Source organism: Macrobrachium nipponense, chromosome 15 (genome assembly GCF_015104395.2).
Source record: "Macrobrachium nipponense isolate FS-2020 chromosome 15, ASM1510439v2, whole genome shotgun sequence".
Taxonomy (NCBI): Eukaryota; Metazoa; Arthropoda; class Malacostraca; order Decapoda; family Palaemonidae; genus Macrobrachium; species Macrobrachium nipponense.
Window position 1 is genome coordinate 51,998,139 of NC_087208.1, and position 24,893 is coordinate 52,023,031.

At 44.7% G+C, this 24,893-nt stretch overlaps 1 protein-coding gene and 1 long non-coding RNA gene across 6 annotated transcripts in view; one reads left to right on the forward strand and one right to left on the reverse strand.

Annotated features, from left to right (window-relative positions):
- The window catches only part of LOC135194931 (uncharacterized), a 1,136,289-nt gene that overhangs the window by 141,853 nt on the left and 969,543 nt on the right, over positions 1 to 24,893 (forward strand). The gene's annotated exons all lie outside the window — the stretch shown is intronic.
- On the reverse strand, positions 8,544 to 9,202 carry LOC135226873 (uncharacterized). Its single transcript, XR_010317300.1, has 4 exons — positions 9,132 to 9,202; positions 8,909 to 9,004; positions 8,733 to 8,801; positions 8,544 to 8,633 (listed from the first exon to the last, which is right to left on the reverse strand). It is a non-coding gene; the product is annotated as an uncharacterized LOC135226873 (long non-coding RNA).

Consider the following 24,893-nt stretch of genomic DNA (forward strand, 5'->3'; position numbering starts at 1 on the left):
CCATGATTCCCCTGAGCTCTCAATTGTTGAACAACCACTTCTGCTAGTTTTTGTGAATACCCTGGGGGCTACATTCAGACCGAAGGGCATCACTTTGAATGAGAATGTTTGATTTCCTAGCCTGAATCCTAGGAATGGGCGGAAGTGCCTGGCTATAGGGATATGATAGTATGCGTCTGTAAGATCGATGGAGCATGTGACGGCTCCACGCGGAAGTAAGGTCCTTACTTGCGAGAGGGTAAGCATCTTGAACTTGTCGCAACGAATGAAAGAGTTTAGCTTTGACAAGTCTAAGATTACCCTTCTTTTTGTTGAGCCTTTCTTGGCACGCTGAATAAGCGACCTTGAAATTTTAGATGTTTGACTCTCGCAATAGCTCCTTTCTGAAGGAGTTCTTCCGCGTATCTGTCAATTCCTTTGACGGTATCTGATGGAATGATTTGATTGGAGGAGGATCTTTGATCCAACTCCAGCCCAATCCTTTGGACACTATGCTCTGTGCCCAATTGCTGAACCCCCACCTGTGGCGGAAGAGGAACAGCCTCCCTCCTACCTGGGGAGCCTCATTGTTGATGGGCGGGTTGGCCACCACGCCCTCCTCTGAACTGTCTGCTCCTCGTACCCCTTCCTGCGCCACGTTGACGAAAGTAACCTCTCGCCCTACCTCTCGGCTGAGTGTAGCCTTGAGCCTCATATGCAGGGTTGAAGGCGGCGAGATAGCGTAGAAGTGATGGCTGAGATTGCGGGGGCAACAGGAGGATAGGCTGGTTCTGCTTTGAACTGGCAGGTTGTCCCTGTTGGGTAACCGGGACCGCCTGCACAAATTGCTGCTGTTGCTGGAGTTTTTTTATATGGCTGGAACCTCCTTACCAGCCTTCTTTCTGTTTCTTGCCAGCAGTGGGAACGGATTCCTGTTTCCTCTTTGAGGAAATACCCCACCTAGCTCTAAGGCTCTGGTTGAGCCTAGCAGCTTCATGGTGTACCTCGTTAACCGCGGACCTCTGGGAAGAGATCCGCTCCCCACATGCTAGCGGCCAAGAGTCTATTAGGCTCATGCCTAATGGTACACTCTTGTAGGACATGCTTCCGGCAGTTCCTCCTAGCCTGGAAGAAGTCAAAAGCGTCCGTTAGAACCGTCTGGAACTGAGATTTCGCCAGAATCTTGAACAGCGGTTCCGTAGCATAAGAGAGGGCAGCCATTTCCGTGATTATAAGGGAATTGAGGGACCTGCCAAACCTGGTTCGCGCATCAAACTCTGCCTGGATTAGGGAATCCGGCAGCCTTGGCAGTTTCTCGCCGAACTGGTCCATGGCGCAGTCCGGTTTGAGCTTACCAAGCGTGAACGTAGCGGCAAGTTCTCCCACAATTCTCCGAAGGCCGGGAAGAGCGGAGAGGTAGACTCCGCCTCCCTCAAAACTGTGGGATGGGCTCATCCTTGAGGACTGCCTGAAGAGACTTCTCCACTAATTTCGTAGCGAACGGAAGAGAAACCTCCTCTTCCGTCGCGAAAACAGTGAAGGGACTCTTGTAGGCCTGGAGTTTGGTGTTCGTACACTCCCAGTCCTCAAGGCAGTGACCCATTCCCGCTGAGCGTGATCTCTACTATACAAGACCGACTCCTTAGAGATCTTGTCTTCCCTCGTCAGAGCCGTTGGCGTCAGCCTAGCATAACCGATGAAAGGCTGCGTCAGACCCGGAGGGTAAAACTCGAAGTCCTCAATCCTTCGAGTTCCACACTCCGAGATAGAGATCATTCCATCTTTGAATGGAGCGTAGGCAGCTACTCTCCATGGGTTCTCCATAGAGAAAGCCGGCAAAGAGTCATAAGGCGGGAGTTGAAGAATCCCAGTGCTTGACGCTGGGGAGACTGGGGAGGACCTGAGATAGCCCAGCTACTCGGTCCTCATTTTCTCTCATTCTGTTAGAGAGTATCCTGGATTGATTGGCCAGATTGAGACAGAGTGTTTGACAAACTGTGCAAACATCTGCTCGAACCGTGACCCCAGTGCGGAGATTTGCGAGCCTACCAGCACGCCCACCTGTTCCATCACCCCTGCTGAAAAAGCAGAGGGATCAAAGGTGCTAGTGCCTGCTACCCCTACCGGCGTAGCCGGAGTGGAAGCGGTGGAGGCGGGAGAAGGCAGTGACTCGGCGGGAGCGCGAGCCTTCTCCTTCGAAGCCTTGCTTCTGGAGCCTTTTGGTTTGAGAAAGCTCGGCCTTGCTTTCACCGCATCGGCATAGGAAGTCGACGACTTCTTAGCCGAAGAAGACGAAGACGACTTCTTAGAAGTCGTCTTGGCTAGAGTCTTCGGTTCTCTCTGTCCCTTCGCCTTTGGGGGTACAGAGAGAGCGGGAGAGCGGGTAGGGATTTCAGATCCCACAAAAGCCTTGGAATGAAGCACTAGAAGAGGGGGACAGGAGAAGATCCAGAAGCACCCAAGGAAAGACCTTGGGCGCCCGACACACCTACCTCTACCAACAATTCCTCACCCCTACCGCCATAGGCTCGATGTTCAGGTCCAGGCAGCGACGTCCGGGACCGACTCCTGGGAGGCTACGACCCCAAAGGACTGCTGGAGGTCTTGCTGGACTGGAGGGGCTATCAGCGGGGCAGCGGACAAGGGGTTCAACGTAGCCCGTCGGACCTTAGCCCGCGGGAAAGGAAGTCTGGACGGCCAGCCTTCTTATTCCAGAAATGTATGGGCTGGCCTTTGGCGGCGTTCTTTCCCGAAGCCGCCCACCCATGCTTTCAGGGTGGCGAGGGCGACTTCCCTCACACCGGTAGCCTGAAAGAAAGGCGAGATAGCTGCCAATGGTGGAACAGGGTTAACAAACTTACGACTAAAAGTTGTTAGTAAAATGATAAGTAAGCCTATAACGGACTTACCCCATCTCCCAGCTGACCGACCAGGTCGTAGCAGATGGCGCAGGCTTCAGGGTGCCAGACGATCGTCTCGTTGTAGGACGTGGCACAGGGGGCGTGAGACTACACTCATCATGTCCACAGGGTCGAACAGCGTCGCGTTACACGCTGGGACCTGGCAGTTGGTAGCCTGTAAGTGGAAAAGTACATGAGTACCAAGTAAACACTTACAGTCTAACAGATGCTCCGCTGGTGCCGGAGCGATAAAGTTAGATTAAACCAGAGCCCCGCCAAAATACGTGTGGTAACCAGGTTGGTATCCTAGGCTATGGCTCCGCTGATGGCGGAGACACAAAAGGAAACCAACCAGGAGTGGTGGTAATGGAAACCACGACGGAAAATAGCGGGGATGGTAGATAATAATAATAATAATACACAATTCATTGTAAAATATTGTACAATTAGGGTATATCCTTAAATTAATAATAATAAAACAAACCTCTCTCTACCCGTCTACAAGAAGAGTGCGTAGGTAAGAAGTAAGCTCCCTTCCGGTAGCGGGGGAGAGATATAAGGATATAGTAGGCAAGCAACCGACCACTAGTAGTGCCCGCCCCGCCCGCTAGCGGAGCCAGTAACCTATAACCAAAGGTGCCCCGGCTGCGACGGAAGGCTCCTTTCGTATAGCAAGGGGGGTGGCTGAGCAACTGGGGAGGGGGGGAGGGAGGTCTCGGCAAAACACGGCTGGCGAGCGAGGAGAGGGGGGAGGGATGGCCTACTCCTCCCCGCCTCACCGGCTACCGCATGGAGACCCTGTACCTCATGAGTGGTCGCCCTATACCCCCCGCTGGGAGGAACCCCTGGCCACCTCCGAGTAGGAGAGAGAGAAGGCGACTGAGGTTGTCAAGACAACCAAGGGGTCCCCCAGCTCCTCCCTATACCAGAAAGGGAGGGCAGGGGCAGGGTAAGGTGCGATGGAACACGTGACCGCAAGTGGCCTAGGCCGCGAGCAACACAACCGTGAGAGGGCCACGTGAACCAAGCTGAACCAATACAAGGAACAAGCACCTAGGCTAGCCTAACACCCTAAATAAAATAAATATATACATCGAAAAGATGGAAGAGACACTTTTAGTAAAAGAGAAAGAAGACCCAGGAGGAGGCAGACTGTTCCAAGAAACAGAAGCCTACTCGGAGCCAGCGATAGCGATGAAGAGCAAGAGCCGGGATGCTGGGCCGGAATAAAAATAATAATAATAGCCCTAAATACCGAACTAAGAGAATGGTAGAAGGGCTAAACTGGCTAAAACTCGATGTAAAACAATGAACGTGATAAAGTAAGCCCATAAGTATAAGAAAGTCCCCCCAGTATGGAGGACCGGGAATTCTTACGAGGCAGCATGGCCGCCACGAGACAACCGGGAACCGTATATGACCTATTAAGAGGAAAATACTGGTACCCGGAAGATAAAAAAAGTGGTAAAATATTACTTATGAGTTACTTAACTTAGCCGTGGCAATTGCAGAGAGTTCCATCGTAGAAAAATAAGGATAAATCCTGAGATATGCACACAAGGAAAAATGCGTCTTGTACGAAGCGCTAAAATTTAAGGATGTGCGCTAGGGGCGCTGCTGTCCGTGGCGTCCCTCTAGTAGTAGTAGTTCAGATGGCTGCATCGCCCGTTGGTATCAGCTCTCTCTTGGGGGGATTCTGATAGGAAGTTCTAATTGGTGTTTGTCTCGTGGTAGTGTTCCACACTCGCCCCTATTATCATACCGACACGTCTTTTTAGAGTGAGCGAGTCAGTTTTACTGACATTTTCTTAATTTTGTTTTCTCTGGTTAATTTTCAGCTAATTTTACCAAGAAAGAATGATATTAAGGATCTTTCATAGGCCGACACGAGCTGAGCCCAGAAAAGATGGTGGAGATATGCAATCTCTGGATCACCAAAATCTAAGTATATAGTCCCCTTTGCTTTAGGCACTCAAAAGAATTTCATAATATAGATTTATTTTACCTGGGCATTTGCAGAAATTTCTTCGATCACAAGAAGTCCTAGAAATGTAGATACCATATGTTTGTTTGTTTCACTATAGTATCTAACCACAATGCACAATTGTTTATTTGTAGTTATATCGGTGGCTTCGTTAATAATCAAAGAGTAGGGATTGCATCCAATATCTTTAATTAGCTGGTTTTTCATTTCGGGACCTAAAACACTTTTTATTAAGTTGATACATTTTGTGCGGTGAAGTTGCAGATCGCGTATTGTGTTTTTATTACAAGTACAGCCTTTTGCAATGTCCTTCATTACTTCACCAATATGATCAATAGAACTGATTGATGTATGACAAGCAATGCATAGTGAAAGTTTCAAATCTGTAACTTTTTTATTGTGATCTGTTTGCTTGATTTGCTGAGAAGATGTATGTAGTACTAGCAAAAAATCTCGTAACATTACTTTCTCTTGCTTTTTTATATGCTTTATGTGTACCAGTATTAGAATGCTTGATTAAATCTGAATGGTGGGCTTTTATAACCGTATTACAAAACCGACACCTAGCTTTTGTTTCATCTCCAGGAACAGTTCTAATCCAATCTTTCAAAAGTTCCTCGCTCTCCCATTTTGGGTTATAATGTTTTTTATATACACTCCAATTGCACTTCTTTGGCATTTTGAACTAAGTCAACCTCACTGAGTGGTAAAGATAAAACTGATGTCTAACTAGTGAAAGCAGTGAAGTCATAAAGTCTTAACTGGCAAACGCCATATAGTCTAGTCTATGAACTATTGAAATTTGAAATAGAATAATCGATCTACATTTCCACTTTGAAATTATTATTGCATTTGTAAAGACCATTTAAACAATTTATTGGCCCTGTGGTTTATTTCTTCCAGAGTAGCTCAGTTTCAGGCAAGTAGCGGTACCCTTTTATAACCCGCGGGTTTGGCAACACTGGTTGTAATAGCCACAATTGTGACTGCCATGTGAATTTTTAAACATATCCATATCTGTATGTCACGTGATTTGGACCTTAGCTTCATGGAAGCTCTACACAATTTTTTCGTTTATTTTCTTACCCTCTGTCTCACAGATTTGTCCTGTACAGGATTTACAGGATTAGTCCACCTCTGACTAAAATAAGAACGTATTTGTCGTCATCTGCTTGCCTTTGGTCGAGGTTAGGATAAAATTATCAGTAAACAATTATATCGTGAAAAAGCTCTAGTTTCATATATAAAATTGAACTTAATGGTTGATAAAGACAAATCTTTGTTGGTAGCTAAATAAAAGCTAAATAAAGTAGCTCATTGTCTGGTTAAACCACGTAGTAATACAGTAAACCCCCCGTATTTGCACACTCCGGACTCACAGACTGAAGTATTTGAGTATTTCTCTCTAGAACATATACCCTTTCATTTGCGTAAACTTCGCTTATTTGCTGTTTTTCCTATGAGACATATCCACACAAAAAACATTAGTAGTGGGTTTTCTTCGAGTTTTAACTAACAAAATAGGCAGTTTTAAGGTTTTTTATAGGGGTTTCAACTATTCGCAGATTCTAGCTATTCACATCCCCCCCGAATATGGGGGGAACACTGTAGTATTAAATTACATAAAGGTATTATGTTTCATATTAGTTATGTTAGTACGTATTTATGTAATGGGGGCTATTGCAACAAGGCATAACATACCTATACAGGCAGTCCCCGGGTTACGACGGGGGTTCCGTTCTTGAGGCGCGTCGTAAGCCGAAAATCGTCGTAAGCCGGAACGACACTTGGAAATATGCCTTAAACTAAGAAAAAGTGTTAGAGAACCTTACCTGTGTGACATGCAAGTAGATTGCATGATGTGTAGTGTGGTTATTCCAATGGCAAAGGATGGTTCTTGAAGGTATAATTCTTTATTAAACTCTTGTGACACTAAAAAGCACAATGTACTACACTTAATCCTTAGGGTATACACTAAACACTATACTGTACACTATATATTATGCATTGCACACTTCGTAGTAGTACGTATGTATTTGTTAGATCCTGGAGTACACTAAAATCCCAGTCTGGTAGCTCTGGAAGGTAAAAGTATAACACAATTAGTACAAAATACTACACAAAGTCCTGAATACAATATGTAAATTATAGATATCAAGAGTAAAAGAGTTAATGTATGTTAATTAATTCCTTACTTTTAGTTATAATTCCTTACTTTGAGTTTATAATCAGTAAAAAGTAAGGTGTATGTTAATTAATTCCTTACCTTTAGTTTAAATTTTGCATTCATCATAACCCTGGATGGACAAAGTCTTATGTGGCCCCATAGCCTACATCATTCAGGGGGTTCTGGAATGTACAAAAAATTAATTATGTAGTAGTATGTCAAGTAAGTACTCCTATGCCATAGTAAGTTACATACAGTAATATGCACCATACAGTGGTTTAATATCACATATATAAACATGTATAAAACTTAGTTAATGTATGTTAATTAATTCCTTACCTTAGTTTAAAGTTGTCGTGCTATGTAACCCTGGATGGACAAAGTCTTATGTGGACCCATAGCCTACATCATTCAGGGGGTTCTGGAATGTACAAAAAATAATTTTGTCAGTAAGTACTCTATGCATAGTAAGTTACATACAGTAATATGCACCATACAGTGGTTTAATATCAACTGGTATGCATTATTGTAAATGATTGGTCTACACCCCCTGTTCAGCAGGGAGTGTACAGTACCAATTCCATGAGGGGACCTTGATCACTTATCCCATGTGAGAGATCTTGGTCACTTTTTTTTAGTATATAAAACTTACTTAATGTATGTTTAATTACTACTCTGTATAATTCCTTACCTTTATGTTATGTAGTAACCCTGGACAAAGTTTTATGTGGCCCCATAGCCTGCATCATGGAGGGGTCCTGGTTTTCTGGAATGTACCAAAAAAGTATCAAAGTTAAGTCAATGTTATGTATGTTTAGTAAGTTACATACAGTAAACATACGTACAGTGGTTTATAACATGTACATATGTACATAATCAAACTTGGTTGGAAATTCCTGTAAAAAAAAGTTATGTACGTATGTAATATGTACTACTGTATGTAAAAACCTTACTGTTCATACTTTGTTACACTACAATGTTACATGTGATACGTATACTTTCCTGAAGGGTTTTTTCCATCCAAAATGGTGCTTCTACTTGTAGTAGTTATCCCTTGATGACACTTGTAGTAACAACCTGGAGTTGTGTGAAAAATGTTGGTTCTGGAAGGAAAAAGTAACAAAATTAGTGTACAAAATATACACTACATAAGAAAGTTGTGAATGCATATGTTAATTACTGTAGATATATCAAGAGTACTAAAAGAGTTAATGTATGTTAATTAATTCCTTACCTTTAGTTTATATTTTGCATTCATCGTAACCCTGGATGGACAAAAGTCTTATGTGGCCCCATAGCCTACATCATTCAGGGGGTTCTGGAATGTACAAAAATAATTAGTATGTCAGTAAGTACTCTATGCATAGTAAGTTACATACAGTAATATGCACCATACAGTGGTTTAATATCACATATAACATGTAGTATAAACTTAATTTAGAAATTCCTTACATAACTTACCAACTTTTAGTGAGTCTCAAAGCTGTTACCTAGGTTGTGGGAGATGGAGGTGGGGAGGTGTAGAGCATTCATGATAAGGATGCATTCCAAACCTAACTTCAGTGTGCTTTATCACAGATAACAGGCTAGGATGATGGGCAGTCTGGAATGAAGAATTAATATTAAAGGACAGTATGTAACCACTTAGGTGTACAAAATTTATGTACGTATGCAAACATTAACACAACTGAGAATTCCTTACCTCCAGCAAAATGAAGACATGTAGGCTATGTAGAGGTCTGGTTTATGTAAGTCACAGGTGCATGCCAGTCTGGAATGATAATGTAATAGTATATATGATTATAGTATGTATGTTACATACATAACATGGTTATTACATATGTAATATTAAAACATTAATAAAAAAAATGTCCTTACCAAATTCTAGTGGTTGGCTTGCTTACTGGGATGGTCATATGGTACATGAGAGTGGGTGGCTGGGCTATGGAGTGGGATGGGCAGGTGCTTGGGAGTCTGGAATGATAAAAAATATATAAATGATAGTTACTACTACTGTAACTAACTGCACATGTTATTACTGTTTGACATATGTAGTGTGTAATACGTATGTTCAATATCAAAAAATGAAGAATTCTTTTACCTGAAGGAATGGGAGAGGTGATACTACTCGTATCAACTGATTTGGGCTCTGGGGAGGTGATACTTGTATCAAAACTGATGAGGGAACATCTACATCTGGAAAGAATGATAGGGTACATAAATATATTATAAGGTGGATGTAATTGTAGCATATGTACACTTTTAAATAAAATTTCTATTAGCAATTTATAAAACATTTTATACAAATTTGTTAAGGATTCCTATTTACCTGATGTATAAGGGTCGAGGCATCAAAACCATGGAAAGGCTCAGGGTCATCTGGGTCACTGTCACTATCAAAGGGGTCTGAAATGGAAAAAAAAAAAAATAATAAGGTTATGCAACATCAAACACATTGTACCACTATGTAAGTTAGTGTACGGTATGTATGTAGGGTGTAAACAATTTCCAACATGAAATGAGAAAAATGAAATTGCTTACTGATGTACACGTGCAGGTGGGCGGGCTGATACAGAGGGTCCAGGTACAGGGGGATCTGGAACTGTCACAGGTAGTACAGGGAGATCTGGAAACTGTCACAGGTAGTACAGGGAGATCTGGAACTGTCACAGGTAGTACAGGGGGATCTGGAACTGTCACCACTTCTGCAATAAAATTACAAATGATGAAAATTAATGAAGTTACAATTTACTCTTACATTTAGTTGTTACATTAAAAAATTAACACATTTTAATATGTACACTATGTAAACACATAAATTAGTAAAACAGTTCAGAATTCCTTACCAGGACTAGGAGTGGGAGGTGGTGGTACTGGAGACTTGTGAAAGAAAGTGTCAAGCCTGGACTGCACACTTCTCTTCGTCTGCTTCTCCTTCAGGGGTCTTCCTTGTAGAAAGTCACCAAATCCATGATTCCTCTCTTGATTTTGTCAAACCTAGAAACGTTAGGGTCTTCTGCCTCAAAAGAAGCCAAGGCTCTCTCCAGATGAGTAAAACCCTCTGACAAGCCTTTCACAGTTAATGACCTGGGTTTTGGCTCTGGTGCCGCCATCCTCTTCCTCAATTTCATTGTTGTTCAAGTTCTAGTAAGTCCTCTGCAGACAATTCCTCTCCATGGGAAGCCAGCAGCTCTGTTACATCATCAGGTTCAAGATCTAGTTGCAGCCTCTTGCTTAGCCCTACGATCTTCCTCGTCACAGTCTCGACGTCTTCTGCCTGGTCAAAGCCTTCAAAACTGTGCACAAACTGTGGACACAGTTTCCTCCAGGCCCCATTTAAAGTGGTCGTCTTCACCTCGTCCCAAGCACTTGCAATGTCTTCACTGCATCTGCAATGTTGTAGCCCTTCCAGAATTGCTTCAGTGTCAACTCCTTGTTAGCTTCTATGGCCCTCAAAGCAAAACGTATGGTCCTTCTAAGGTAGTAAGCCTTGAAATTAGCTATTATTCTCCCTGGTCCATTGGCTGTATCAGCGATGTGGTATTGGGTGGGAGGTACACCACCTTCACATTAGGATGCATGTCGCTCAAATTTGAAGGGTGACCAGGGGCATTGTCCAGGACTAAGAGGGCCTTAAAAGGCAGACCCTTCGAAGTCAAATACCGCTCCACTGCTGGCACGAAATGGTCATTGAACCAATCTTCGAAGACCACCTTCTTGTTAGATTTCCACGCCTTCTTGTTAGATTTCCAAATCACAGGGAGTTGACTCTTGAAAATGCCCTTGAAAGCCCTGGGATTCTCGGCCAAATACACCAGCAAGGGCTTCAGTTTCAAATCACCACTTGCATTGGACCCAAACAGCAAAGTCAGTCGCTCCTTTCCAGCTTTATGGCCAGGTGCTGACTTCTCCTCCTTGGAAAGGTACGTTCGATTTGGCATTCTTTTCCAAAATAATCCATCTCATCCACATTAAAGACTTGGTCAGCCGTGTAACCACCATCCTTAATTATCTCAGCCAAACCACCTGGAAAACTTTCTGCTGCTTCGCTATCAGCACTAGCAGCTTCACCTTGCAGCTTCACATTATGCAAATTTGCACGAGCCTTAAAACGGTTAACCAACCTCTACTCGCGGAAAATTCACCACCAGCACTGCCTTCGCCAAACTTTTTCACTACTGCCTCATGCAGCGCTCTAGCCTTCTCCTGGATCACACTTAAGCTCACCGGAACACGTCGCTGGTTCTGGTCCTCCAGCCAGATCATGAGCAATTTCTCCATTTCAACAATGCTCTGGCTACGTTGCTTCTCGTTTATCACCGTTGACTTCATCGTTGCAGATCCTTAACGTGCTTCAGAATACGTTCCTTATCCTTCACAATGGTTACCACCGTGGTCCTGCTCAAGCCTAAAGAACGGCCTATTTCGGTGTTAGTTTCTCCCTTCTCCGAACGCTTTTTATCACGTCATATTTGACCTCCATCGTGATGACCTTCCTCTTCTTGGATGAAACCTATCATCGGAGGAAGTACTTTGGCGTTTAGGAGCCATTGTAAATTAGTGAAAATGGCAAGGAATTTCAGCAACGTCTCAGCCCACACAACCTAGTGGAATGCAGGCAGGCACGCGATTGAAGTGGCGTCCTTTCGTATTGTTACGCTTGGCGTCCTCGACCGTCCGAGGTCGTTGTTCGGTCAATTTACCATACAGTTTAATAGCGTTAATTAATTTATGCACCTCCGCTCAAAAACTAGTTCTGCATATGAGGTATCGTTAAAAAGCATAACAAAACGTCGTAACCTTGGAATTTGTGTTGTAATCTAACCAGAAACTTAGTTTTTTTAATTATGTACTGGAAACAAGCAATGATTTTTTCATTATTTGCGCTTTTGGACTGTTTTAAACTGCGCATCCCAAGCTAGTTGTATTCATGTTCGCCCGCAAACTAGTTCCGCATATGCGGCGTCATAAAAAAATTCCAAAAATACGAAAAAAAAAAAAAAAAAGTGTCAAAAATCATCATAACCTCAAATTTTTGTTGTAATGTAACCAAAAACATATTTTTATTATGTACTGTGCTAAACTATAAAGGATTTTTATCATAGCATGCGTTTTTTTTAAAAGCGTCGTTAACTCGGAGCGTCGGAAGCGTCAGCGTCGTAACCTCGGAACAAGCGTCGTAACCCAGGACGGAATTTCCATTGAATATTTAAGAAAAAGCGTCGTAACCTCGGAACGTCGTAAGCCGGAACCGTCGTAACCCGGGGACCGCCTGTACTCTGTTTATTTCCATCTGTCCATCCGCCTGTGGTGTTTGCGCATGGTAACACTACGTCCTGGGCTTTAAATAATATCCTATTTCGAATATTAACGATTTAATTCGTATACAGTAATTTATTAAAACACTTTTCAGTTGCAAATGTACTCCCAAATATCCTTGTATTTACCTAAAACTTACACATAGCGTAACTATTTAAAGCCCGGGACGCAGTTTTACCATGCGAAAACACCACAGGCGGATGGACAGATGGAAAAAACAGAGTATAGTTATTGACACTTGTGAAACTGTTTTCTGGTGAGTGAGTTCTGCTAATATCAAATTAGGTTTCCTCATTGGGAGCTATACTTTAGCATATTGTGTGTTGTGCAAGTAAAATTATAGAAAGTACTTCATTATTATAAAGGTGTTAACCTGGACCACTAAGTCTCTTATTTGGGCTCTCATAGAACTGCCCCAAAGGGTTTGTTCCTAATGAGAGGTTCACCAGGTTGGTGGATAGAAGCCGAAGTGATTAAAGTAAAACGCAGAAGTAACCCAACTGTGGGGTGAAGGGATCCTGTGAAAGAAACTTGAGTATGCTCTACAGTATGATGTTCAAAGAGGTATTTGTATGATATCCCCCCAGAGTATCTCATCAATTTTGTTTTCCTTTTTCACCAATGAAACAGTGAATCCAGAAATGTAATTCTTTGGGTGTTTGTGTAAATTTTATACCATGGTAATGAAAATCACCATCTTTGGTTTTATCTCTTTTAAATATAATCTCCTCGTTTTAAATTTAAGATGAACAGCTTTGTATAGTTTTTTTTAAGCCTTTCTTCTGTCATATTTACCTGTGCAAAGAATTAAAAAACAACATAAAGTATGATACTAGTAAAAAACCTAACCTTTCAAATACAGTTGGTCTCGATTTCCATCCAAGATATGTTCCTGTAGCAAGGACATAACTTGATTTTGTCCATAAGTCTGAATTTAAGCAGACAAAATGACATGAATCAGTAAAAATAAAGAATAGAAGAGAAAACAATTCCTTAGCACTTACTTACAGTACAGATAAATATTATCCCTACATTTACTGTACAGTGAATAAAAAGAAACATTCCTTACCTTTACTCCTGTTGTTGGCTCACATACTTGGGCATTGCATAGAGGGGTGAGACAGGCTTGATTGAGTAGGCAACTGGATTCTCTGCCAGATGCACCAACATGGGTTTCAGCTTGAAATCACCAGCAGCATTAAACCCAAGAAGCAAAGTCAGTCTCTCTTTGCTGACTATGTAGCCTGGCAATGTATATTAGGGTAGGCATCCGTTTCCAGAACAAACCTTTCGTCTACATTAAACACCTGTTCAGCACAGTAACCCCCCGCCCCCTCCCTGATTACCTCAGCGAACACACTATGAAATTCACTTGCCGCTTTCTCGTCATCACTTAGAAGCTTCCCTTTACACCTTAAGGTTATGCAAATTTGCAGGGACCTTAAACTGCATGAACCAACCTTTGCTAACCCCAAACTCTTCACTTTCACTCCCTTCCCCTTTTTCTCTTTTCAGGGTCCCAAACAAACTTTTAGCTTTCTCTTGAATCAACATTAGGCTAACAGGGATACACTATAGATGCTGGTCTTCCAGCCAAAGCACAAATAATCGTTCAATCTCAATAATGAGACCACTACATAATCTGCTTCATATTCACAGTTGATTTCATCAGAGCAGGTCCTTCCACATACGTATGTTCAAGTATGCGCTTTTTATCTTTGATGATCGTCAACACAGTTGTACGACTGAACCCAGCGTGCGGCTGACGTTTGACAGTGTTTCGCCTTTTTTGGATCGTTTCATTATTTATAAACCTGATACTTCTGAATATGAAGTTGTACTTAATTAATTTAAGTGCATAGAAAAGTTTCAGATTTTGTAGGTAAGAGGCTAAGATAGGGGTGGGGTGTGGGGGCAGTTGCATTCAGGATACTTGTGTACTACAGGGTGTAGTTAGATTAAGGTATTTATGTAAAGTTAATGCCTGTCCAATTGTTAGTACACTCAAGCATTTATAATTATATTTTTAACTGTTTCACCTTGGTTGTAAAATGTTTGAGAGTACCTCCTCCTTCGCCTCCTCTCCCCCACCCCCCTAACAACCACCACACCATCCATACATCACCATCACACGCATGTAACTGTGAATGGATGTTTTTTGAAGCACAAAATTCTCAGGGTGCATTAATTGTACACAATGATATTTTATTTATCAGATAATTAGAAACTGAATTCATCTGAATGTTAAAATGCTAGCGATAATATGTCTTATTAATAGCCTTACATAAGTGGCTATGGGTCTCTCTATACCTGTTATTAAAATTGCCTCTTGGTACGTTTTGACTACCTATGACGTATGATTTATATTATTATTATACTTTCTGGACGGGCTGGGTTCTTTGGGAACTGGTCCTCATAATAATACTTTCAATACTTCTCAAATGTTGCCATCAATATTTGCTTAATAGTAAATAATTGTAATAGCCACAATTGTGACTGCCATGTGAATTGTAAACTTATCCGTATCTGTATGTTACGTGATTCGGACCTTGGCTTCAAGGAAGCTGTACACAATTTTTTCTTTGTTTTCTTACCCTCTGTCTCACACATTAGTCCTGTACAGTATTTACAGGGTTAGTCCACCTCTGACCAAAATAAGAACAGGTTTATCATCATTTGTTTGCATTTGATCGAGGTTATGATAAAATCATCAGTACGCAATTATATCGTGAAAAAGCTGTAGTTTGATATATAAAATTGAACTTTATGATTGATAAAGACAAATATTTTTGGGAAGCTAAATAAAGTAGCTCAGTTGTCTGGTTAAACTACGAAGTAATACAGTGAATTCCGTGTATTCACACACTCCAGATTTGTGGACTCATGTAATCACAGATTTCTCTCTGGAACATACTCCCCCCCATTATTTTGAAAATTAGCCTATTTGCAGTATTTTTCTATGAGAAATATCCACAAACACTTTTTTTCAATAGGTATAAACATTTTTAGTGGGTTTTCCTTAAGTTTTAACTAACAAGACTGTCTCTTGTATCTTTTGCATTTTTTAAATTGTAATGCAAGTACTTGATTCATCATAGCCCCTAAGGCTAAGAATGAGAGTAAGGCAAAAAAAACCAGCAAGTTCAAAAACAAAAAGATAATTAAAGAAATATGAAAGTGGTGCATGTGTGGTTAATCAGGTGAAGGAGTATGGAGTGGCAAAACAGTTTCTGCTACACTGTATGATAAACGTGATGAGGTCCTCAAAGGAACTGATATTGCCAAGGTAGTGAAATCTGTTCCAAAATATTGGAAAATCAAAGGGGTTGAGGAATAGTAGTTAATTTGGATAAATGAAAAACAGTTGCTTGGTGAGTGTTTCTGAAGCCATATTGAAAAAGGCTAGACAGTTACATGTGGTCTCTTGTAAACCACAGCTGGAATAAATGCCAATACAGGCAGTACGTAAGGGCTCAAAGCCAGTCATGGGTGGTTTGACAAATTCAAGAGAAATGGCATACACACTGTAGTGAGTGTGTATAATGAGACAGGGCTGTTTTGTAAGAAAATACCAAACAGGATCTATATCACCCATGAGGAGAAATCATTACCAAGACACAAGCCAGTGGAGGACTGTCTAATTCTTTTGCTCCAGGAATATGAGTGGGAATGTAAACTGGAAAAAAAAGAGAAAAACATGATGCTATGGAACATAACTCTTCTCCTCTAGCCCCTGGACCAGCAGGTCATTTCAAATTTTTAGAAACTGCACTATACCTCTGTTTCAGAGGTGCTTTGAAATGACCTCTTGACAAGAGTTAACCCTCAGAGATTTCTGGAAGGACACCCTTGATAATCTGTCAGACAACCCTCATAGATATAGCATGGGACAGTGTCTTACAGGACTGTGAACTTGCCTGGAGGACATTATTACCAGATGCTGTGACAGAAAGTAATTTTACGGCTTTGAGGCTGAGTCTGTTGTAGAGGATATATTTTGTCTTTGGGGATGTCATTGTGTAATGATGGAAATCATTCATTAAGCATTTATGACAGTACTCATGGAAATTGGTGGACTGGAAAACCGAATTGGTTTTCATCTTATCAAGATGTCAAGTTAGCCACTCGAAGTTGAGATTGTCTATGATTGAGTGTACGTACGTAAGTACGTAACTGTAACCAAGTGCGCAGTTGCATAAGCAAATTGCTCTGTTCGAGATGAGTACGGCAATGCTGAGGGGAAACGAATGTCTCTCCCCTTATATTCATTTGAAATTACTTATTTCTCCCTTGTAAAAGGGAACCAGTATAGGGGTCCTGTGTAAGAACCAGTATAGGGGCCCAGTGTAAGAACCTGTATAGGGGTCCAATGTAAGAACCAGTATAAGGATCGGTGTTGGTTCTAACTGGTATTGAAGGAGTACAGCTAGGAATAAGCTGCTTTTACAATGTATCCACCTACTGTTAAGAAGAAATATTAAAAAAAAACCCGGGAGCCAGCCTTTCCCTCAACCCTTATTACAACAATGAAGATTCGACCGTCTGTGACGTCAAGTACCAGTTCCAGCTAAGAATAGGCCAAGAAGTATAGTAGCCTAGGCCTATGAGGTACCTTTATATTAGCCTATGGTTTGAATTGTTATGTATAGGCTAGTCAGAGTTAATTGTCCTAAAATGTATGGTAGTGTAAGGACAACACTTATCCATAATTTTCTCTGTATATAATTCATCATTCGCGTTGTTCTTACTTCCCTCCAAGAGAGCGTTCAGCGGGCTTTCCGCCAGTGTATAAAGCTTGTATAACCATATATTGTGTACTTTTATATTTTGTATTTTATGTCTCTCAAGAAACACAAATCGGGTCTGCCCAACCCACTTTTACTCTCTCACGGGTCGGTAACCACATTTCCGTCCGCATGCTGTATATTTATATTTCCCTTGACTGTAATAAAAATCAGTACACTTCTACCTGCCTCTTTGTCCACCTCTCACAACTGGTGACCTCCCGGTTTGGACGGTGACCCAAGCGGTTTTGGCTCAGCCATTAAGGGACTTACTACCGCCGCTCACCTTCAGAGATCTTTAACGGACTCACACGGCGCCTCAGTATAGATCTCTGAAAGCTCCTACCGTGGAAATAACCAACGCCTCTAACGGACTAAATACGGCATACCTGCCCAAGGTGTGTTCAGGCGTTTCCTCGAACGGTTTGGCCCGCCATTCACGACTCTGTCGACCGTTTCTGTGAGAGAGGACAATGGGCGCAGACAGTACCACGCGGAAAACCCAAGCCTCCCCCGCCACAGCGACGGCCTCGGACACAGCGGCCACTCAAGCTGTCAAATTGCCCCCCTTCACAACGGCTGACCCGACCGCCTGGTTCTTCCGAGCTTAAGGGTAATTCCGGATCGCGGGGCTCACGAACAAAGTGCTGCAGGCTGACCTCATCGCAGCGGCTCTCCCGACAGAGGTGTTCGACCGAATATCTAACTGGCTGACCAGTCGAGCACGAACCGGACTTGTCACGCTCGACGAGATAAAAGAAAGGCTCGTGACAGCCTATTCCGCGCCCATCGCTGAAAAGGCCGCCCGCGCCCTCGACCTAGTCACGAACCCCATGCTCGGCGCCGACCCCCAAGATGCTTGGGACACTGTGATGGGCCTCGTCCATCTGCCCGAAATAGGCCCCGACGGAAAAAAGAAAGAGATCTGCCTGAGCCGCGAAATATTCCTGCGGCAACTCGAGCCGGACGTCCGAAAACAGCTGACCGACGCGTACACCCTAGAGGACAACGAACTACTGGAGAAGGCAAAGAAACTGACGTTGTCGAACAATGCCGCGAAGCTCGCCGCCCCCCGATCCTCCGTGTGCCTGGCCGCAGAGAAGGAAGAAGACGACGACAACCCAACGCAAGAGATTGGCGCCGTATCCCAAGGGAAGTCCTCCCACACGCAGCGAGGTGAAAACTCCTGGTGCCGCTTCCACCAGAGGTTAGGGAGATTCTCCAAGAGATGCGAAAGCCCTTGCACCTTCCAGCAGTCAAAAAACGGCGACGGCAAACAAAACCAAGGCCGCCCGTGGCAACGGCCTCGTCGGAACCACACACCGTAGGGTTCTACGTCTGCGACGCGATCTCCGGCCGGAGGATGTTGGTGGACACGGGGGCGATGCACTCGATATTCCTGCCGTCAGGAAAAGACCGTAGCTGCGAGCCCGACAAAACAACCGCCCTCGTCGCCGCAAACGGGACCCCCATCCGTTCCTACGGCACGAAGCCCCTCGAGATATCCATCTTGGGGCGAAACTACGTCTGGGAATTCACAATCGCGAACGTCAGGATCCCGCTACTGGGGGCAGATTTCCTGGCGCAGAACGGCCTCCTGGTGGACGTGGGCCGCAAACGCCTCCTCGACACGGGGACATGCCTTTCCCTTCCACTGGCAGCAGGCCCGGGCTCCCCTACAATTTGTACCATCTCCCCCCACAAGTACGGCAACCTCCTGCAGGAATTCCCCGAAGTCTTCAAGCCGGAACTTCGTCAGGCGGCAGGGACGCCGCCCAAGCACGGAATATTCCACCACATAACCACCACAGGCCCCCCGACACACGCGAAGTTCCGACGACTCCCTCCAGGCCGCCTCCAGGAGGCGAAGCAGGCGTTCTCGGAGATGGAACGAATGGGCATCTGCAAGAAAGCGTCGAGCCCTTGGGCGTCGCCCCTGCACATGGTACAGAAACCTGACGGCACCTGGAGGCCCTGCGGAGACTACAGGAGACTCAACCTCGCTACAATCCCCGACCAATACCCCTTGCCAAACATGCAGGATTTGACAGGGGCCCTCCATGGGGCGAAGGTCTTCACAAAAATGGACCTCTTAAAATCCTATTTCCAGGTTCCAGTGCACCCCGAGGATGTCCCCAAGATTGCCATCATCACGGCTTTTGGCTCCTTCGTCTTCCATTACTCAACCTTCGGCCTGAGGAACGCAGGGGCCACCTTCCAGCGCCTGATGGACAGCATCCTGGGGGACCTGCCCTTCTGCGTCTGCTACGTCGACGATATCTTAATTTTTTCCAGGTCCTTGGAGGAGCACCTACATCACGTCCGAGCGGTCCTGAAGCGCCTGCAGGAAAACGGGCTGGTCGTCCGTTTTGACAAATGCACCTTCAGCGCCGAGAAGGTGGACTTCCTCGGGCACGAGATCTCCGCGGCAGGCGTGCGCCCCATGGCCTCGAAGGTAGGCGCGGTGCAGAAGTTCCCAACACCAACCACGGTCAAGTCCCAGCAGGAGTTCATCGGAATGGTCAACTACTACCGCCGATTCATCCCCGCCGCTGCCCGCACCATGTCTCCTCTAACACAGGTCCTGAAGGGGAAACCAAAGGCCCTAACGTGGGAGGCCGAACAAGAGAAGGCTTTCAACGAGACGAAGAGGGCCCTCGCCAGAGCGGCGACATTATGCCACCAAGACCCTACTGCACCTTTACGCCTCACCACCGACGCCAGCAACGTCGCCTGCGGGGCTGTCCTCGAGCAGATGGTCCAGGGCGAGCCCCAGCCACTCGCCTTCTACAGCAAAAAACTGTCAGCCACCAAGACGAGGTACAGCACGTTCGACCGCGAACTCCTGGCGGTGTACCAAGCAGTGCGCCATTTCCGCTACCTCCTCGAGGGCTCCCCCTTCACGATCAGGACAGACCACCTCCCTTTGGTACACGCCTTCACCAAGGCGGGCGACGCTTGGTCAGCGAGACAGCAGAGGCACCTGGTAGCCATCGCGGAGTTCGGTTGCACCATCCAGTACGTGCCTGGCGAGAAGAACCCTGTGGCAGACGCCCTATCGAGGATAGAAATCAACGCCGTGCATCTCGGGGTCGACTACGAAGACCTCGCCCGGGAACAGGCCGCCGACCCGGAGACCGCCGCATACCGCACTGCTATCACCGCCCTCAAGTGGGAAGACGTGCCCTTCGGACCCGCAGGCACGACGCTCCTCTGCGACATCAGCACGGGCCGCCCGCGCCTGCTGATCCCAGCCTCCCGAAGGAAAGCCGTATTCGACGTCATACACGGACTCTCGCACCCCTCGGGGCGGACGGCGATGCGCCTCCTGACGGAGAAGTTCGTTTGGCATGGAATTCGGAAGGACTCCCTCGAGTGGGCCAGGACCTGCGTGCCTTGCCAAACTAGCAAAATCAGTCGGCACACAGAATCAGGCGTGGGGGAATTTCCGCAGCCGAAATGAAGATTCGGCCACATCCACATAGACGTCGTTGGCCCCCTGCCCCCGCCGGAAGGCGCCAGATACCTCCTGACGGTAATTGATCGCTCCACCAGATGGCCCAGGGCAACGCCGATGTCAGAGGCAACCACGAAAGCATGTGCCCCGAAGCACTCCTCGCCAGCTGGGTCAGTCAATTCGGAGTGCCAGACGAAATCACGACAGACCGCGGACCAGTTTTCCTGTCGGAGTTGTGGACTGCCCTGGCCCGCCTAATGGGGACGTCGCTACACGCCACCACCGCCTACAACCCAGCAGCTAACGGCTTGGTGGAGAGAGTCCACCGTTCGATCAAGGCTTCCCTGATGGCGCGCTGCACCGACAAAAATTGGAAGAGCCAACTACCGTGGGTCCTCCTCGGTCTCAGGACTGCCCCGCGGGCGAACAGCGAGGCATCACCCGCGGAGAAGGTATACGGGGAGCCATTAACAGTCCCTGGCGAGTTCTTCCCGACCAATGCCGACGACACTGACGTCTCCATCGCCAGGCTTCGGGAATCCGCCAGGAAGTTCCCGCCCTGCGTCAAAACCTTCTCCGACAGAACCAAACGTTTCCTCCCGAAGGCCCTATCATTGTGCAAGCACGTCTTCGTCAGGGACGACGCCCGCCGCCCGCCTCTAACAAGACCCTACCGCGGTCCCTTCCGCGTCCTACGACACACCGACAAGGCATATCTCTTATCCATCAACGGTCGCAAGGACTGGGTCACAATCGATCGTCTGAAACCAGCCTTCATCATGGACGAGGACCTCGCAGACGCGGATCCCACAGGGTGCCTCAATCTTCCTCGGAAAGAAGCGACTCCTTCGATCGCCAAACCTCCCTGCCGTAGCCGCGGCCGCCCTCGGAAGATTGTCGAACCCCCCCGAGGATCACCTCAGGGGATGCATCCCGTCCCCGGAAACTCCCGAGGATCTACCACAGCAACTGATATCGCTCACCCGAGGGCGCCTCCGCCGCCAAGCTCGCTTCCGCGAGTGACAACCCGAAGTACAAAGACGTCAGCCAGCAATTATACCTAATTATTGTCTTGGGGGGGAGTATTTGTAAGGACAACGCTTATCCATAATTTTCTCTGTATATAATTCATCATTTGCGTTGTTCTTACTTCCCTCCAAGAGAGCATTCAGCGGGCTTTCCGCCAGTGTATAAAGCTTGTATAACCATATATTGTGTACTTTTATATTTTGTATTTTATGTCTCTCAAGAAACACAAATCGGGTCTCGCCGACCCACTTTTACTCTCCCGCAGGTCGGTAACCACATTTCCGTCCGCATACTGTATATTTATATTTCCCTTGACTGTAATAAAAATCAGTACACTTCTACCTGCCACTTTGTCCACCTCTCACAGTAGCCTCCGAATGTTTAAGTCAGGACAATTAACAAATCAATACTGTATACATATGCAGTATAGTAAATACATGAGTCATAAGGATATCACATTAAGAGATATTTATATGCTTACAATTGGGCTTGGAAGAGCAACAGAGAAAGCTCTCCACAAGAGAACTGCAGGACCTTCAGAGGGAGCAGTAACAGACACCCGCCGAAGAATTGTCTTCAGAGGGGGAGGGGAATGGAGGATGTCCTTTGTGGATTAATAAAAGAAATACATAAATGCAAAATGAGGAAGTGCAAAGGCATGTTGAGATATCACCCTAACAAAGCCTTGACAATCTTTGCTGCAAACCTGCCAAATGGAAATACCAGCGCCTCAGCAGCGTGGTTGGTATGGTATTAGCGTCCTACCTCAGTGGTCGCGGGTTCGATTCTCGGCCATTCCATTGAGGAGTGAGAGATGTGTATTTCTGGTGATAGAAGTTCACTCTCGATGTGGTTCGGAAGTCACTTAAAGCCGTTGGTCCCGTTGCTGAATAACCACTGGTTCCATGCAACGTCAAAGCACCATACAAACAAAACAATGGAAATACCGTCTCTCACGATTGTAGCTACATATCAGAAGAATCAATTGGAAGAAGGCCATGATTGTAATAAGTATGAGTTTCATTATTTGTAGAACAATTGCTCATAAAAATGGAAATTTGCCCCTGGAAGAAAAGGAACGACATGTACCGAAAGTTATTAGATAGAAATGGAAGTAAGACAAGACATTTTGATATTCACTCTTGTCTCCGGGATTGTATTGTAGGCAGTAAAGAAGTTGGTGTTTATCTTAGGGGCTGCCTAGAGCAAGGGACTGTGCCAGTACAAGGCTGGCTTAATCTAAGACGACAATTGGACTTTGAAGTTTAAAGTGAACGACTTGACCAAAGGTTTGAAGATCCTCGTCACGCCTTCCATTGATGGCTTTAAAGCTTATATTCAATAACGGTACCATTCACAAGGTGATGACTTCCATTCCAGTTAATGCCTTCATCATTAAAAGCAGCTGTCAGTTGTTGTTATACAAATTCTTGATGTAAACTTCACAAGTTGGGAAGGTGGCCTGTTGTGACTTACTTTGGGCCTGGTTTGGTAGGTACACTCTTCCTCCTTGATTTGTATAAACCCGATACTTCTGATTATGAAGCTGTACTTAATTAACTTAGTGCATAAAACAGTTTAAGATTTTGTAGGCAAGAGGCTAAGATAAGGGTTGGGGGGTTTGGGGAGGGCGGTTGCATCCTGGACGCTATGTACCGCAGGGTGTAGTTACAGATTAGGGTACGTGAAGATAATACATGTCCAATTGTTAGTACACACTCAAGCATTTATGATTATATTTTTAACTGTTTCACCTTGGTTAGAAAATGTTTAAGGTGAAAATGTTTAAGAGCATCTCCTCCTCCTCCTCCTCCTCCTCAACAACAACCACCACACCACCCCTATATCACCATACGACGCATGTAACTGCGAGTGGATGTTTTTTGAAGCACAAAATTCACAGGGTGTATTAATTGTGCACAATGATATTTTATGTATCAGATAATTAGAAGCTAAATTCATCTAAATGTTAAACGGCTATCAATAATATGTCTTATTAATAGCCTTACATAAATGTATATAGTTCTCTCTACAAGTATTATTAAAATCGCCTCTCTCTGCCTTTTGCACCTCCCCTACATTATTATTATTATTATACTTTCTGGAGGGACTGGGGCCTTCGGGAACTGGTCCTCGCAATAATGCTTTAAATACTTCTGAAACGTGTCTAAGGCGTCGTCTATGGGAGCCGCTCTTGTGGACTGTCTGCCATACGAACGTTGAACATATCCCTGTGTAGAATCTACAGGTCACTTTTTTTACCAGATACATATGCAGTTGTAATAGCCACAATACCCTCTTAACTTCTTGAATTCTTTGGTCTTTTTTTGGATACACTTGTCAATAAAAAGCCTGAAGATCCAAGTTCAAAGAAATTTGAAGAAGAAATTGTGGTGTCCGTGGAAGTTATACACAATTTTTTCTTCGCTTTCTGACCATCTGACTCGTCCATTGTGTTCTGTACGAGATAAATAAGAGTATTGGATTATAAGATAGCCCGCCTCTGACCAAAATAAGAACATTCTCTCGCTTATAATCATCGTCTGGCTGCATTTTGTCGAGGTATAAGATCAAGAAACGTCATCGGTTAGGATTTGACCTTACCAGAGTGAAGAAGAACAAGAAGGAAGAAGCTCTCTTATGCCGGATTAAGGTGCTCTTCACCTGGTCAGCCCTTTTAATCTGGTGGCCGGGGAAGAAGAAATAAAAAAAAAGTCACATTTTGGGCTAGAAGCCACATTAATTGTAATAAAGTCACCGGGGAAAAAATTCACTATATCCTGGAGGTCATTATCTTGATGTTTTTTCAGTCTTTTGTTTATATTTATAAGGAAATATCCAACGGGCTTGTAGTAAACGACGCAAACGTGGATACATACAGGGTTTTAAAAGAAATCCCCAACGGGTTTGCACTAAACACGACAAAAAGGTTATTACTTCCAGGGTTAAAATCTTTTTGGGGTCACTGTCTAACAAAGATTATTGGGACTTTTTTCCCTTTGACACTTTTACCAGGATTTTCTAATCTTCACCCGACCGTGCCCATGGCTTCTTTCTGCATCAGCCAATTATCAATAAAAAAAAAATTATTGAAGGTTATTCATATCCTTTAGCTCTGCAGAACACATGGAGATGAACGGGGACCTCTTTCATCTAAGGTCGTGAATGTGAGAGGGAGGGAATATGTGTGACCAAGCATTTGTTTGACCCATAGGCGTCGTTCTTCGTAACTGTTGCGACGCCAGTTTACACAAATAGTCTGTTAGCAGTCAGC